Source organism: Ovis aries, chromosome 3 (assembly GCF_016772045.2).
Source record: "Ovis aries strain OAR_USU_Benz2616 breed Rambouillet chromosome 3, ARS-UI_Ramb_v3.0, whole genome shotgun sequence".
NCBI lineage: Eukaryota > Metazoa > Chordata > Mammalia > Artiodactyla > Bovidae > Ovis > Ovis aries.
In genome coordinates, this window is record NC_056056.1 from 225,612,813 (window position 1) to 225,627,620 (window position 14,808).

General features: G+C 53.8%; 1 protein-coding gene across 6 annotated transcripts in view; it reads left to right on the forward strand.

Moving 5' to 3' along the window:
- Positions 1-1,263: 1,263 nt before the first annotated feature.
- Positions 1,264-14,808, forward strand: part of PPP6R2 (protein phosphatase 6 regulatory subunit 2) — a 63,441-nt gene continuing 49,896 nt past the window's right edge. For 5 of the 6 annotated variants that reach the window (XM_060414320.1, XM_060414319.1, XM_027968276.2 and 2 more), the window contains exon 1: positions 1,264-1,475. The gene's annotated coding sequence lies outside the window, so the exon portion shown is untranslated. Of the gene's footprint in view, positions 1,476-2,263; positions 3,368-14,808 lie in introns of all 6 variants that reach the window. The other variant, XM_042247959.1, reaches the window with a different exon arrangement.

The following is a 14,808-nucleotide window of genomic DNA, read 5'->3' on the forward strand; positions in this document are numbered from 1 at the left end:
TTGAACTTGCTTCCACTAGGTGCTATGCTGACTATGACAAGCTGGCCTCCCCCAAGTATGGCAGGGTAGCAGCTGGGAGCCCGCTGGGAGGTTGCTGCTGTGAATTTGGTGGCAGAGACTGTTCTAAGACTAGGACTTCGGGGAGAGGGGCTCCAGTTAGAAGTGGAGGGACTGGAACTCAGGGTGGGTGGGAGAGGAGAGGGGTCCTAGCTGACCGCAGAAGAGCATCATGATCAGGGTGAGGGTTGCCGGCTCTCACAGGAGGACAACCAGCCCGAGCATCGCAAGCGCCGGCCCCTATTCTGAAACTGCCTAGTGCACCTCCAGCCTCCGAGGTGGGGGCGGGGGCGGCCTTCGCTTGCAGGGCTTATAATCTATTCTCGGTTGTAAGATTGACGCTTTCAACCCCCATTTCCTGAACGATCACCCTACAGAGCTTGCCAGAGGTCCACCATGCGGTCTACCTGGGAAAGATGTTCTGGAGGAGCTGTCTAGGCAAATGTGGGACCCCGGGGAAGCGGCGCTTGACGCCAGCGGAGCGGCCCTGGAGCAAACCTTCTCTGGCAACCTCTCCAGCACCCTCTGCTGACAAGGCTCGGCATAGCTCAGGGATCAGATTCATTTTGAAGTGAAAAGAAACGCTCCTTCGAAGGAAAGCTATGACAAACCTAGACAACATACTAAAAAACAGAGAAATCACTTTACTGACAAAGGTCTGTCTAGTCAAAGCTATGGTTTTTCCAGTAGTCATGTATGAGTGCGAGAGTTGGACTATAAAGAAGGCTGAGGGCCAAAGAATTGATGCTTTTGAACTCTGGTGTTGGAGAAGACTCTTGAGAGTCCTTGGGACTGCCAGGAGATCCAACCAGTCCATCCTAAAGGAGATCAGTCCTGGGTGTTCATTGGAAGGACTGATGTTGAGGCTGAAACTCCAATACTTTGGTCACCTGATGCGAAGAGCCGACTTATTGGCAAAGACCCTGATGCTGGGAAAGATTGAAGGCAGGAGGAGAAAGGGGACGACAGAGGAAGAGATGTTTACCTAGAGGGAGCAGAGGAAGGGGAAGCCACGCCCCCACTTCTAGAGGCCCCTCCGACCCCGCGGCCCCGCCCACCACGCGCGGCCCCGCCCACCACGCGCGGCCCCGCCCACCACGCGCGGCCCCGCCCACACCCGCCACACCCACACGGAGGCCTCGCCCCACCCCCAGGCGAGGCCCCGCCCCCGGCGTGCGCGCGGCCGGCCGCCGCCACCGCCATTTTGGAGCGGCCAGCGCGCGGCCCGCGGCCTGAGCCGGTCCTGAGGCGCCGGCGGGCCGCGCCGGGTCTGTGGGTGCAGTGTCTGTGGGCGCCTCGCCCGGCCGGGCCCATGTGCGCGCGGCCTGCCGCGGGCCGCCCGGGCTTCGCCTCCGCCCGGTCCCTGGCCTCCACCCGGGCCTCCGAGGAGCCGCCGCGACGCCCGGCCCGCGGGGCAGGTGAGTGCGGCCGCGGCTGAGGGCCGGCGGGGCCCGCGCGCCGGTGTCCCCATGGCACCGCCGCCGTGAGGCCCGGCCTGTCCGCGCCCCGCGGCCGGGGTCCGCCGGGCCCGCGCCCGCCGCTGGCGCCCGCCCCGTCCGCGTCCTCTCCACGTGCCCGCCGCCGCCTGCCGTGCCGCCGGCGCCCGCCCCCCAGCGCGCTGAGCCCCAGGGCCGCAGTCCTCGCCCGCCGGCGCGCCCCCCGGCGCCGCCCGCCGTCAGCGAGCCCCGGAGACTCTCCCCCTCGTCAGGCGGTCGCGCGTGTCTGCCCTTCCTTCCCCGGCGCCGCCGGGGCCCGCGCAGTCCGCGCCCCGCTTGCCGGCCGGGCGCCCCGTCAGTGCCCCGGGGCTGAGTCCCGCTCAGGGCCCGCCCCGCCTGCCCCGCGCGGCCGCGGGGCGCTCCCCTCGCCGGAGCCCCCTGTCGTCTGCGCCCTTCCCCCCTCACTGTGCCCTTCCCGTTTCTCCAGTCGCCTGTCTCTCCGCCCGTCATCTGCTGACTCCTTCATGGCAACCCACTCTGGTGCTCTTGCCTGGAGACTCCCGTGGACGGAGGAGCCTGGTGGGCTACAGTCCACGGGTCGCAAAGAGTCGGACACGACGGAGCGACTTCTCTCTCACTGCCACGTTTCTTCCCCACCACCTCTCCTTCACACCTGGGGCGGCCCTTATGCACTTTCCAGGCCCCGTGAATGTCCTCGCACCATCACTGTGAGGTCCATACAACCCCCCTTCCACTTTGTGTCTTCACAGCCTAACGCCCTGCATCGTCCGCAGACTTGTCCCTGACTGCTCCCACCTCGCTGCTGACCCCCTGGCCTGTCGCCACCAGCTCGCCCAGTCTGTGGCTTCCACGTAGCTCCTGCGTTCCGCGCTGCGCCGCCCCGTTCTCTCCCTGTGTCCACCTGCCTTGTCCATAGGGCCTTCTCCAGCCTGTTACTCGCTTATCCACCTGTCATCTCCCCCCTTCCCTTGTGTCTCAGCTGGTAAAGAATCCACCTGCAGTGCAGGAGCCCTGGGCTCGATCCCTGGGGACAAGCCCCTGGAGAAGGGGAGCGCTGCCCCCTCCAGTATTCTGGCCTGGAGAATCCCGTGGAATGTACAGAGCTGGACGCGGCTGAGTGGCTGTCACTCGCTCGCCTCCTGCCGTGGCCTCTTCCTGCCCTGCCCTTGGCTTCTCAGGGCCTGGGTTCTCACTGGCACTCTCAGCTGTTCACCTCTTCTTCGTGTCCCTTCCGTTTTGGCTTCTCTAATGTCTTTGGAAGGAACGATGCTGAAGCTGAAGCTCCAGTACTTTGGCCACCTCATGTGAAGAGTTGACTCATGGGAAAAGACTCTGATGCTGGGAGGGATTGGGGGCAGGAGGAGAAGGGGACGACCGAGGATGAGATGGCTGGATGGCATCCCTGACTCGATGGACAAGAGTTTGGGTGAACTCCGGGAGTTGGTGATGGACAGGGAGGCCTGGTGTGCTGCAGTTCATGGGGTCGCAAAGAGTCGGACACGACTGAGTGACTGAACTGAATGTCAGCTAAACCCTGGAAGGCAAGAAGAGCCTTCTGGACTGAGGGGGCAGCACATGCAAAGATCCTGGACCTCCTCCAGGAACCTGGATAAGACTGCTGTGTGGCCAGGGTAAAGGGGAGAGACACTCAGAGCCTTGGTTAAAACGTTGGCCTTCCAGTCGTCTCTTGTTTGTAGTCTGTTGACTCTGGGTTGTGAGGGGACGCAGGCTGCAGGTTGAGTTGGGGAGTGCCATCGACATGTGAATACCAGAGGGAGAGACAAGATGTTGGGAGGAGTGCAGTTCCTTTGTGTGCCTTTTTCGTTGTTAAAGCCATCCTTCAAAATTGAAAGGTAACAATTCCCGATTCTGATTTCTATTTTTTAGAGTAATTTTGCAGGTCCTTCAGCATCATATAAATGGAGCCAGAAAGCATACTACACAGTCTTTCACGTCTCTGTGGGTCTGTTTGGCTGTGCCAGGTCTTGGTTGAGGTGTGCGAGATCTTCTGTTGGCAGCGTGCAAACTCAGCTGTGGCCCATGTGCTCCAGTTCCCTGACCAGGGACGGGGCCTAGGCTGCCCGCATTGGGGGTGCGGAGTCTTAGCCATTGGACCACCAGAGAAATCTCTGTGTCTGTCTTCTTTTGCTCAGTATATTTTTGAAATATAATGATTTTGATTCTTTTATCTGTAGTTGTGCTTTTCATTTGAATAATATTCCTTTGTGTGAAAATAGTTTTCTTATTGATATTTGGGTTGGTTTCACCTTTTGGCTGTTGTAACTAGTCACTAAGTTTATTTACATTCTTTTGTGGATATATGTATTATTTCTTTGGGATAAATGTGTGGGAATGGAATTGCTAGGTCATAGAATAGATTTATATTTAATCTTTTTAGAAACTGCGAGATTTCCCAAACTGGTACCATCTTATACTCCCGTCAGTAATGTATGAGAGTTCTAGTTTCTCCACATCCATACCAACAGTTGATATTATCAGTTTTTTAAATTTTATTTTAACTCAGGTGGTAGTGGTGTTTCGTTATGGTTTTAGTAACGACGGTGGGGCTTCCCTGGTGGGTCAGTGGTAAAGAATCTCCCTGCCAGTGCAGGAGACGCAGGTTCGATCCCTGATCAGGGAAGATCCCACGCGCTGTGGAGCAACCTAAGCCCGTACACTACAGCTGTGGGGCCTGCGCTGTGGGGCCCGGAGCTGCGCCTCTGAGCCTGTGTGCCCTGTGGCGCCTGCGCTGTGGAGCAAGAGGAGCCTCCGCAGTGAGGCGCTAGGGTAGCCCCTGCTTACTGCAACTAGAGAAAAGCCTGCATCGCAAGGAAGACCCAGCGCAGCCAAAACTAAATAAATAAAGCAAAACAGTGCTGAGGGACTTTCACGTGCTTTCCGACCGTTTGTGTCTCTCTTGTTAAGCCTTGTTAAGTGTCCAGTCTTCTGTCCGCTTTTTGTTGGATTGTCTTTATTAACTATTTGCAATTAAAAAAATTCTGGTTGTCAGTCTTTTATGATGTGGATACAGACACAGTGAGGGAGTGGGAGGAGGAGAGGAAACGAGGGCTTAAGGTTTCTTCTTATTTTGTAGTTTGCCTGATTCTCTTTTTTTCTGGAAAAAATTTATCTGTTTGGCTGCGACAGGCCTCAGTTGCGGCACACGGGCTCTGCTGGTCACCCTGTGGGCTGCAGCGCGTGCGGGCTCAGTGGTGGTGCTGTGAGTGGGCTTAGTCACCCTGTGGCCTGTGGGGTCCTGGCTCCTCCACAGGGTTGGAGCCTGTGCCCTCTGCATTGCCAGGCAGATTCTCAACCGCTGGGCCACCGGGGAATCCCCTAAACTGCACGCGTTTAAAGTGTGAAAGTTGATAGCTCTTGACATATGCACATAGCTGTGAAATCATCGCCACAGTCAAGATAGTGAATGTGTCCATCATTTCCCAAATTTCCTCACGTCCCTTTGGGATCCCTCCTGCCAACCTTTTGTGCCCCTCTATCTCCAGGCAGATACTGATCTCCTTTATGAATGATCCATCTTGTGTCTGTTTTGTGTGAAGTGGAAAAGGGTACATTTTCCCCCCATATGAAAATTAGATAACCATTGTAGCATCCTTTGTTGGAAAGACTGTCTTCATTAAATTGCACTGGACCCTTCGTTATGAACTAATTGAATATGTGTATGCAGGATTATTTCTGGGCTTTCTGTTACGTTCCATTGGTCTTTTTTATCCTGTGCCAACACCATGCTGTCTTAAGGGCTGTGATTTTACGGTCAGTTTGGAACTCAGGTCGTATAAGACTTTCACCTTTATTCCTCTACGGAATTGTCTTGCCAGTTTTAGAATAAGCTCTTCAATTTGGACATGAATTTTTTCTGGGAGTTTGGTTGGGATCACATGGAATCTCTAGATGGGTGGTGGTGGTGTTTAGTCTAAGTCATGTCCAGCTCTTTTGCAGCCCCATGGACTGTAGCCTGCCAGGCTCCTCTGTCCATGGGCTTCTCCAGGCAAGAATACTGGGGTGGGATGCCATTCCCTTCTCCAGGGAATCTTCCCAACCGAGGGATCGAACCCAAGACTCCTGCATTTCAGGAGAATTCTCCACCACTGAGCCACTGGGGAAGTCCAGATCAAGTTTAGAATCGAGTTATTAACTGAGTCTTCTGTGCACATGGTGCATCTCTCCATTTATTTAAATTTTCCTTAATTTTCCTCAGCAACATTTTGTAATTTTTGGTGTGAAAGATCACTTTTTTCATTCAGTGTGTTTGTAAGTATTTGGTAGTTTTGACGTTATTGAAAATGTCTTTATGTTATTTCTCAGTCAGTTACTCATGTGCAGGAGCGCAGCTGGTCCGTGCGTGCTGGCCCCGCTCCCTGCAGCCCCTCCCGGTCTGCTCATCCGTCAGTGCGCATGGCAGGCTTGCAGTCTGTCTGCATGAGAGTAGAGGCAGTTTTCTTTTCCTTTCCAATTACTACGCTTTTTGCTTCTTTTCCTTTGTAGCACCATCTAGGGCCGCTGCTACAATGTGGAATGGAGTGGTGATGGCGGGTCCCTCGGGTCTCCGGTGGTTGAGGGGGTTGTCCTCTAGCTTGCTTTGGGGGTGTTTTCCATGAAAGGCGTTGGGCTTTACCCAGTGCCTTTTCTACATTTTCTGGGGTGGTTGTTCAGTGTCTGTCCTTTATCTCATCAGTGTGATGGAAATGAAAGTGCTAGTCGCTCAGTCAAGTCCCACTCTTCACAGTCCTGTGGACTGTACCCTGCCAGGCTCCTCTGTCCATGGAATTCTCCAGGCAAGAATACTGGAGTGGGTCGCCATGCCCTTCTCCAGGGGATCTTTCCGAGCCAGGGATCAAACCTGAGTCTCCCACATTGCAGGCAGATTCTTTTACCATCTGAGCCACCAGGGAAGCCCCATCAGTGTAATGTGCTATATTAATTAATTTTCAGATGTTAGAGTAACTTTGCATTTTTGGATAAATGCCCTTAGTGTGGGGGTATGGGGGGAATTCCCTGGTTGAGGAACTAAGAAACTAAGATCCTGCACGCCACCAGGCATGGGCCCCCCGCCAAAAAAACAAAAACACAAAACACAGTGGCTGGATTTTTGTTCACTGGTGGTTTGTTAAGGTTTTTTTTGCACATATCATACATATATTCATGAGACATATTTGTGTATGACTTTTTTCCCCATATGATATTTTTTGTTTTGATATCTGTGGTCTCAAAGAATGAGTTGGGAAGGTTTTCATTCCTTTTTGTGGATTGGATTTCTATAAAGGATCATTTTCCTTTGGCTTAAAATACTTTCTTCAGTGTTTCTTATGTTGTGGGTGCGCTGGGGACAGAATCACTCCATCTTTGTTGGTCTGAAGAAGTCTTTACTTACCCTTCAGCTTTGAGAGGTATTTCTGCTGAATATAGAATTCCAGGTTGACAGCTTTTTTCTTTACGTGCTTTGAAAAAATTATTCCATTGTGGGTTTTTTCTCAGATTTTTTTTTTTTTTAATGTGGACCATTTTTTAAGTCTTTATTGAATTTGTTACAATATTGTTTCTGTTTTATGGGTTTCTGTTCTGTTTTCTGTCCACAAAGCATGCGGGATCTTAGCGCCCCCGACCAGGGATCAAACCTGACCCTCGAGTTGGAATGTGAAGTCTTGACCACTGGGCCGCCGGGGAAGTCCGTACTCCACTGTCTTCTAGCCTCTGTTGTTTCTGATGAGGAGTCAGCTGTCATTCTTACTTCTGTTTACCTGATAACCTTTTTCCTTCTGTGTTTAAGATATGCATTTATTTTTATTAAATAAATTCTTAGAAGCTTTTTTTTCCATTTGAGTATTATTTTCTAGGTGTGGTGTTTCTATATTTATCCTGCTTGGATCTGTGGGTTGATGTATTTAATCACCTTTGGAAACTTTTTGGCCATTGCCTCTTAAATATTTCTTTTACTTCCTAATCCTTCTTCTCTTGGAACTCTGGTGGTATCTGTTTTAGACTGTTTGATACCTTCCCACAGGACATTGTATAGTTTCTTTTCGTCTGTCGTCAAGCTCACTGGGTTTCTTCTTTGTGCCCATTCTGTTATTAATTCCATCCAGCGGCATGAATTTCAGATGCTGTGTGTTTCAGGCGTCCTTAGTGGCTCAGACAGTAAAGCATCTGCCTGCAGTGTGGGAGACCTGGGTTTGATCCCTGGGTTGGGAAGGTCCTGTGGAGAAGGGAACGGCTTCCCACTCCGGTATTCTGATCTCTCGAATCCCACGGACAGAGGAGCCTGGAAAGCTACAGTCTGTGGGGTTGCAGAGAGTCGGACATGGCTGAGCGGCTTTCACTTTCACTGAGTTTTCCAGCTCCAGAGCCTCCTTCTGGTCCTCCTTTCAGGCTTGCATTTCTCTGCTAATGTTCTCCACCTGTCACCCCTTCTGTTCCCTTTTCCTAAAGCCTTTACCATTTTTATGATTGCTCTTTTGAAGTTTTCATCTTCCAGTTTCAATATGTGGCCATTTTTGCTTCCTGTAGCTTGTTTTTCCTCTTGATCATGGGTAACATTTTTCTTCTCTGCCTGTGTAATAATTTTTTTAAATTGCAAAATGGACATTGTGGGTAGTGTATGCTAGAGACTTTGTTTTAGGTTGTCTTTCCTTAAAGAGTGTTGAGGTTTGTTAGGGCAGGCTGTTAAATGACTGGAAGATGATCTTAATCCTGTCGAAGCTTTTCTAGAGTAGATCTGTTTTGGTTTTGTTCTAAATTTTAGGGCATAACTTTTAGCTCTGGAACATGGGTTTTACTCCTAAGGCATGGCCCTTCTGAGATTTTAATAGAAAACCCATCTAGTTTAGCAAAATTTAACCTCTGAATTCTGTCTCCACAGTGCTGGACAGCTGCCAAATCTTGCCTTAGCTTTTATCTTACAACAGCTGTTTTCTGCTTATTTTTTTTTCCCCCCAGCTTCATCAAGGTGTAATTGACAAATAAAAATGTAATGTATTAAAAGTAGGTTGTGATGGTTTGATAAACGTAGACGCTGTGAAGGAGTCCTCCCCATCCAGTTAACTGTCACAGCCGCCACTGTCTTACCATGCATGCACACACGCATGTACATGGGAAGAACACGTGAGGCTTGCCTTAGCAGATCTCAGTGCCTTGTTACTGACAGCAGTCACCGTGTCTCGCACCCAGTCCTCAGACCTGATTCATCTTGGGCTTCCCTGATGGCTCAGTGGTAAAGAATTGGCAAATGCAGGACATGTGGGTTCGCTCCCTGGGTTGGGAAGATACCCTGGGGAAGAGAATGGCAACCGACTCTAGTACCCTTGCCTGGGAAATCCCACAGACGAGAGAAACCTAGTGGGCTGAGGTCTGTGGGGTCGCGTAGAGTTGGACTTAGTTGGTAAAGAATCTGCCTGTAATGCGGGAGACCTGGGTTTGATCCCTGGGTTGGGAAGGTCCCCTGGAGAAGGGAGCGGCTACCCACTCCAGTATTCTGGCCTGGAGAATTCCATGGACTCTATAGTCCATGGGGTCGCACGCAGTCGGACTCGACTGACTGGCTTTCACTTTCGCTCTCATAGAGTTGGACGTGCCCGAGCACACGCACGCACTCTTCTTTTAGATTTCCCTGTTCAGCTTCAGCCGTCCTGGTCGCCCTGAAATCGGGCCTGGCTCCTCCTGTGGTCGACACGGCCTCAGGAGCTCCCCAGTGTAGAGCTCGTGGGGCTCGCTCTTCTTTCAGTGACTGTGTTCCCTCCACTTACTGCATGTTTCTGTATGCTCAAATAGGTGTGTTTATGTTTAGTTTAGAGTTTATACTTATTATCAGCAGGGAGACTAGTGTGATATAGCCGCTCCAGTTTTTGTAGAACCAGAACTCAGAGAGCTGCACTTTTAAACCTGTGCAGCAGAGGGCAAGGAGGGGGACAGGACTGACGCTGAGAGGTGCCCACTGGTGGACTGAGCAGAAGTGGGAGCTGACAGAGAGTAGCTCTGGGGCCGCAGGGCCCTGCAGGGTGTGGTGTCAGGCAGGCTACGACATGGTGTTATTTCCACCGTGTCAGGCCAGGAGATGCCAGGGGGTGGTTCTGGGGGGTCACTGACTTCCTTCATGGGAACAGTCTGGTGGTGTGGTGGGCGCAGGAGCTGGATGGGAGGGGACGGCGCGAGCCAGTGTCCCTTGGGGGAGCATTGCTGTGAGCAGGATCAGAGAGGCATCTGTGGGGCGGCGGTGTGCACGGCTGTGCGTGCGCAGTGAGCGAGGGGGAGACAGGTCAGGAGGTGTGAAGGGCAGGGTTGAGCGCGCAGGTGCAGTGGTTTGTCTTGGCGGGAGCAAGGCCCTTTTTGTGCTGTAATGACGGGAGGCAGGGACTGTGATTCGGGTTGCAGATTTGGTGAGCTGAAGACTGGAGGGTTCCCACTTGAGACCGTGTGCTTTTTCTGTGAGTTAGGGGGGTAAGGATGTTGAAGGGTTGCGAGGAATCAAATGACTGTTTTTCCTGAGTTGGTGGGTTGAGCCCAGTTTGGGTGGCGCTGGCTTCTGTCTGCTCTGTGTGTGGAGCCAGGCCTCCTCGCGAGACGGGGCTCTCCAGTGTTCAGTCATCCTTGGGGAGGCTGGAAGGGCTTCTTTGCACTGGCCACAGGGCTCCTCGGGGGCAAGAGCAGAGGCCGTGGGGCCTCTCGGAGCTGAGACTTGGACCCGCCCCATCCCTCCCCACCTGTGGTGACTGGGGGTCCTAGGCAGGGAGACTTGCTTTGTGATGCGAGGGGTTGTGCAGAGTTCACGTCTGTCCAGTGCCTGTCCTGCGCCTGTCCCGGTCGTCTCAGAAGAGGCAAGCTCGCTCCAAGAGGAGGCAGGCTCGCCGGGCTGTGTTCTCTGTGCACATGAGGTTTGTGGTCAGTAACTTAAAAGGAGTAGATAGAGCTCCTGCAGGTTTCCTTGTGGCAGCCGTCGCTGAGCACAGCGCCATCCTGACTCCTGAGTTCAGTCCTGTGGGCTCTCTCTCAGCCCCCCAGCCTCTCCTCGGGGGGCACCGCAGAGCCTTCTTCTCTGTGGGGGCCGAGCTGTGGCTCCTGGGGCCTTAGCCCCTCTGGTCTGCTCTCCTCTGGGAACTTGACTGTTACCTGTCAGCCCACTGAATGTGCGTGTTTTTTCATTAAGATGTAATTCCTGTCCTGTGAGATCCACTCTTTCAAAGGGTGCAGTTCGTTGGTGTTGAGCACACTCAGAAGGTTGTGCTTGGTGGCCACCGCCTGACCCCAGCTCGTCATGGTGAAGGCCCTGGGCGCTCTGCTCGGAGGGCTCGCTGGGTGACACCCTGGACCATCCAGTCCTGGGTTGGGCCTTTGCTTCCATTCCGTCTGCCTCAGGCCTGCTGCATCTCCTGTGATGCCTTCCTTTCCCCTGTATCAACTAGAATCTGGGTCAGAATCTGGGATCGTGTAGAGATTGAGAACATGGACTGCTCTCAGACAGCCTGGGTTCCAGTTCGAGAGCTGACGGTGACCTCGTGGCCTTGGGCTGGTCCTGCCACGATTGCAGCCTCTGCGGTTCCACTTGTGCCCGGGGGTTGGCAGCGGATTGCCTCCTGCACTGGGTCGTCCTTGGCTCTCGGGCTGCCGGCCCTTAGTGAGAAGGTCCCCGTGGCAGTGGCCCCTGTCGCTTCTCTTCTCAGGGCAGGCGTCACCCCGCATCAGTGCTCCTTAAATTAGTGCTTGTGTGCCCTTGTTTGGGCTCAGCTTGGTTCACTGCCCTGCTTTCCACCCTTGTGCTGTTGGGGAGCTTTTCTGCCTGTTTGGCACTGCTTCTTAGCTGCCTGTTTGACATTACTTTTCCTTCCAGAGTCTCAGCCTAGAGGCTTTCCTGGTGGTCCGGTGGTTAAGAGTCCACCTGCCTTTGCAGAGGGCACGGGCTCGATTCCTGGTCTGGGAGCTAAGGTCCCACGTGCCTCGGGGCACCTGAGCCCGTGTGCCGCAAGTCCTGAAGCTCCTGTACCCTAGAGCCCACGCTCCTGGACGAGAGATCCCACCGCACCAAGAAGCCTGCGCGCTGCACTTGGAGGGCTGCGCCCACTTGCCCCTGGTCGAGAGGGCCCGTGCACAGTGACGGGGACCCGGTGTAGCCAGAGTGACAGGCTCAGCCTCGGCTTGAGCCTGCCTGCCGCCATTGGTTTTGGTTCTCCCAGGAGCGCAGTGCTGAGAGCAGGTCCAGGCAGGCACTGCTTGCCGCTCTCATCTGTGTGCTGGGGCGGGTGCCCCCCAGGGCCTTGCTGTGGCGGCTCTCTGTGGTGCAAATTTGTACCCTCCATGCCACCAGGGAACTCCTAGAAACATTTTTTTGAGTAGGTGGCATATGTCAGCGGTCCTCCATGGTGTCTCAGACAGTAAAGGACCTACCCACAGTGCGGGAGACCCAGGTTTGGTCCCTGGGTTGGTGCTGTCCCCTGGAAAAGGGGATGGCATCCCACTCCAGTGTTGTTGCCTGGAGAATCCCACAGACAGAGGAGCCTGGTGGGCTGCAGTCCATGGGGTCACCCAGGGTCGGACACGACTGAGCGACTAATACTGTCTCCGTACGTAAGCAAATAGTGAACATTTATTAGATCTCAGTACATGGATTTTTTGTATTTTTCTCTGGACTTTTTAATATTTTTTTTTCATGATTGAAGATAAAAAATACTTAAAACTAGATTACAGTGTGTCGGTTCTCTTGTAACAGTGCTGAGGAAGGACTCAAGAAAGCCTGATAAAAGGGATTGTCTTTGAATTTTGAGCTTGAGGGGCAGATAGGAATTTGCCAGGTAAGGAAGGTGGAGGGAGGGCGTTTCAGGCAGAGGCCCACGTGCCGAGGTGTCCGCTGCAGAGGCTGGCAGTGAGTCAGGAAATAGTGCAGGGCGGTCAGGGGAGTAGGGGTGCGCTGAGAGTGCGGCGGCGCCCGGCACCCCGGTGTGCCCCGTGGTCACGGCCCGCGGTGGGCTCTCAGGGCCCTTGTCCTCTCTCTCTGCCTTTCGTTGGATTGAGAGTCTGTTTCTGATTCTCTCTGGGGCTTTGTGCATCTTCCATGTCTCTCTCTCAGACATCGCGTCTTCCCTCCAGGTGTTTGAACATGGGATACAGCGACGACCACTGTCTAATGTCCTTGCCTATCAGTTTTACTGTCTGTGTCATTTCTGGGTGGATCACGGTTTGTTTTTCCCGCTTCCTTGCATATCTGGTCATTTTTGATTGGATGCCAAGATACTGTGACTTTTATCTTGTTGGATGCTGGGTATTTTTGTTTTCTATAAATATTCTTGACCTTTGTCTGGAATGTTGTTAAATTACTTGGAAGGAGTTTAATTCTGTGAAGTGCAGTGAAAGTCACTCAGTTGTGTCCGATTCTTTGCAACCCCATGGACGGTAACCTGCCAGGCTCCTCTGTCCATGGAATTCTCCAGGCCAGAAGACTGGAGTGGGTAGCTGTTCCCTTCGCCAGCGGATCTTCCCAACCCAGGAATTGAACCAGGGTCTCTTGCATTGCAGGCGGATTCTTTACCAACTAAGCTAGATTCTGTGGGTCTGGCTTTTAGGCTTTGTCAGGTGGGACCACGGGAATGTTGAGTCCAGGTCTCATTTTGCCCCACCACTGAAGCAGAAGTCTTCTGAATACTTTGTGCAATGTCCTGAAGTTTGGAAAATAGCCTCTGTGACCGGGAGGAGGAGCAACTCTTCTTGACCCCATGTGAACTTGGAGGATGGTTCCGCTAACCCTTGGTTTGGCTGCTGTTCTCACACACACGGGCTGAGCAGTACCTCGTCGGAGCGGGCGCATCCTCGGCGCTGTCCGCACCTCTGTCTCACCCTGTGCTCTGCTTGGCAGTGCTCATGCCTTGCCCCCTGGACTCCCAGCGCTCTTTCTTCCCCTCGGGGACTGCTGGACCCACCTGGTTCCTCTGCTGTGACCCAGAACTCTTTGTCAGGCAGGAAGCTGGGCAGTTAACGGGCTCCTCTGTTCCCTGTTTGAGGGGTCGCTGTTTTCCCTGCCAGGTAGCCAGTGTCCTGAGAACCATTTCATTTGTAAATCTGGTCCATCTGCGCTGGAAGCGAAAGTGTCAAAAACAGATCCTTGAATGAAGGCATTGGGAGGCCCAGAAGGGCTTGCTGGGCCTGTGAGAGTGCTGCCCCCTGTCCAGTTCGGGGTGCCTGTGTGGACCTCAGGGAATACGTATGTTTAGGGATGGAGGTGGGGTAGGGCTTGGGAGAAAGAGGTCACAGGAAAACCAGGCTGCCGACAAGATCTGAGAGCCTGCTGTGATTTTGAGCAGGACAGTGTGCCTGCCTTGGCAGGGAGGGCACGGGAGAGGGTGGTGCTGCCAGGCAGTGCGAGCAGGGGGTGTGTGTTCAGGGTCCCTGCCTGCTGAGGAGCCTCGTCTCCCGTTCCCCGGCTGCACACCCCGCCCCGGTTCCCCGGCTGCATCCCCAACCATGTCCCAGCTGTACCCCCCATTCCCCGGCTGCACCCCTCATGTCCCAGCTGCACCCCCATTCCCTGGCTGTACCCCTCATGTCCTGGCTGCACCCCCATTCCTCGGCTGCACCCCCCATGTCCCGGCTGTACCCCCCGTTCCCCGGCTGCATTCCCATGTCCTGACTGCAACCACCATGTCCCGGCGGCACCCCCATGTCCCGGCGGCAACCCTCATGTCCCGGCTGCACCCCCCACCATGTCCCGGTGGCACCCCCATGTCCCGGCTGCACCCCCACCATGTCCTGGTGGCACCCTCATGTCCCGGCTGCACCCTCATTCCTCGGCGGCACCCCTCATTCCTCAGCTGCACCCCCATTCCCTGGCTGCACCCCCAATGTCCCAGCTGCACCCCCTACCATGTCCTGGCTGTTGGGCTTCCTCCAGCTCACACTGAGGAGAATGTGTCAAGAAGATGTAGTGTTATGAAAGCACCCTGTTCAGAGTCAGAATAAACAGGTCTGAGGGCCCTTATAGAGACACTTCTTTATTTTGAAACTGTATGAAGTGCTGAAAAGCCAGTTCTGAATTGGGTGGGAGTTTGAGAATAGCAGTGCAGGACAGCCAAGCAGTAACAAAAGCCACAGGCAGGTCTCTCTGAGAAGACGGAGGTCACTACGCAGGGGAAGAGGAGGAGGTGCGCGGTACTCTTGAGCAAAAGTCCCTTGGAGGAAATGAGAGTTCAGGGTGCTGACGGTTGGTTACTGACTGAGTTGCTGGGCAAATGGGAAGCCTTCCTCCATGGGGGTCTGTGATCGAAACCCGGCAGTGCTGGGTGAGGGCTCCCCTTTGGACCTC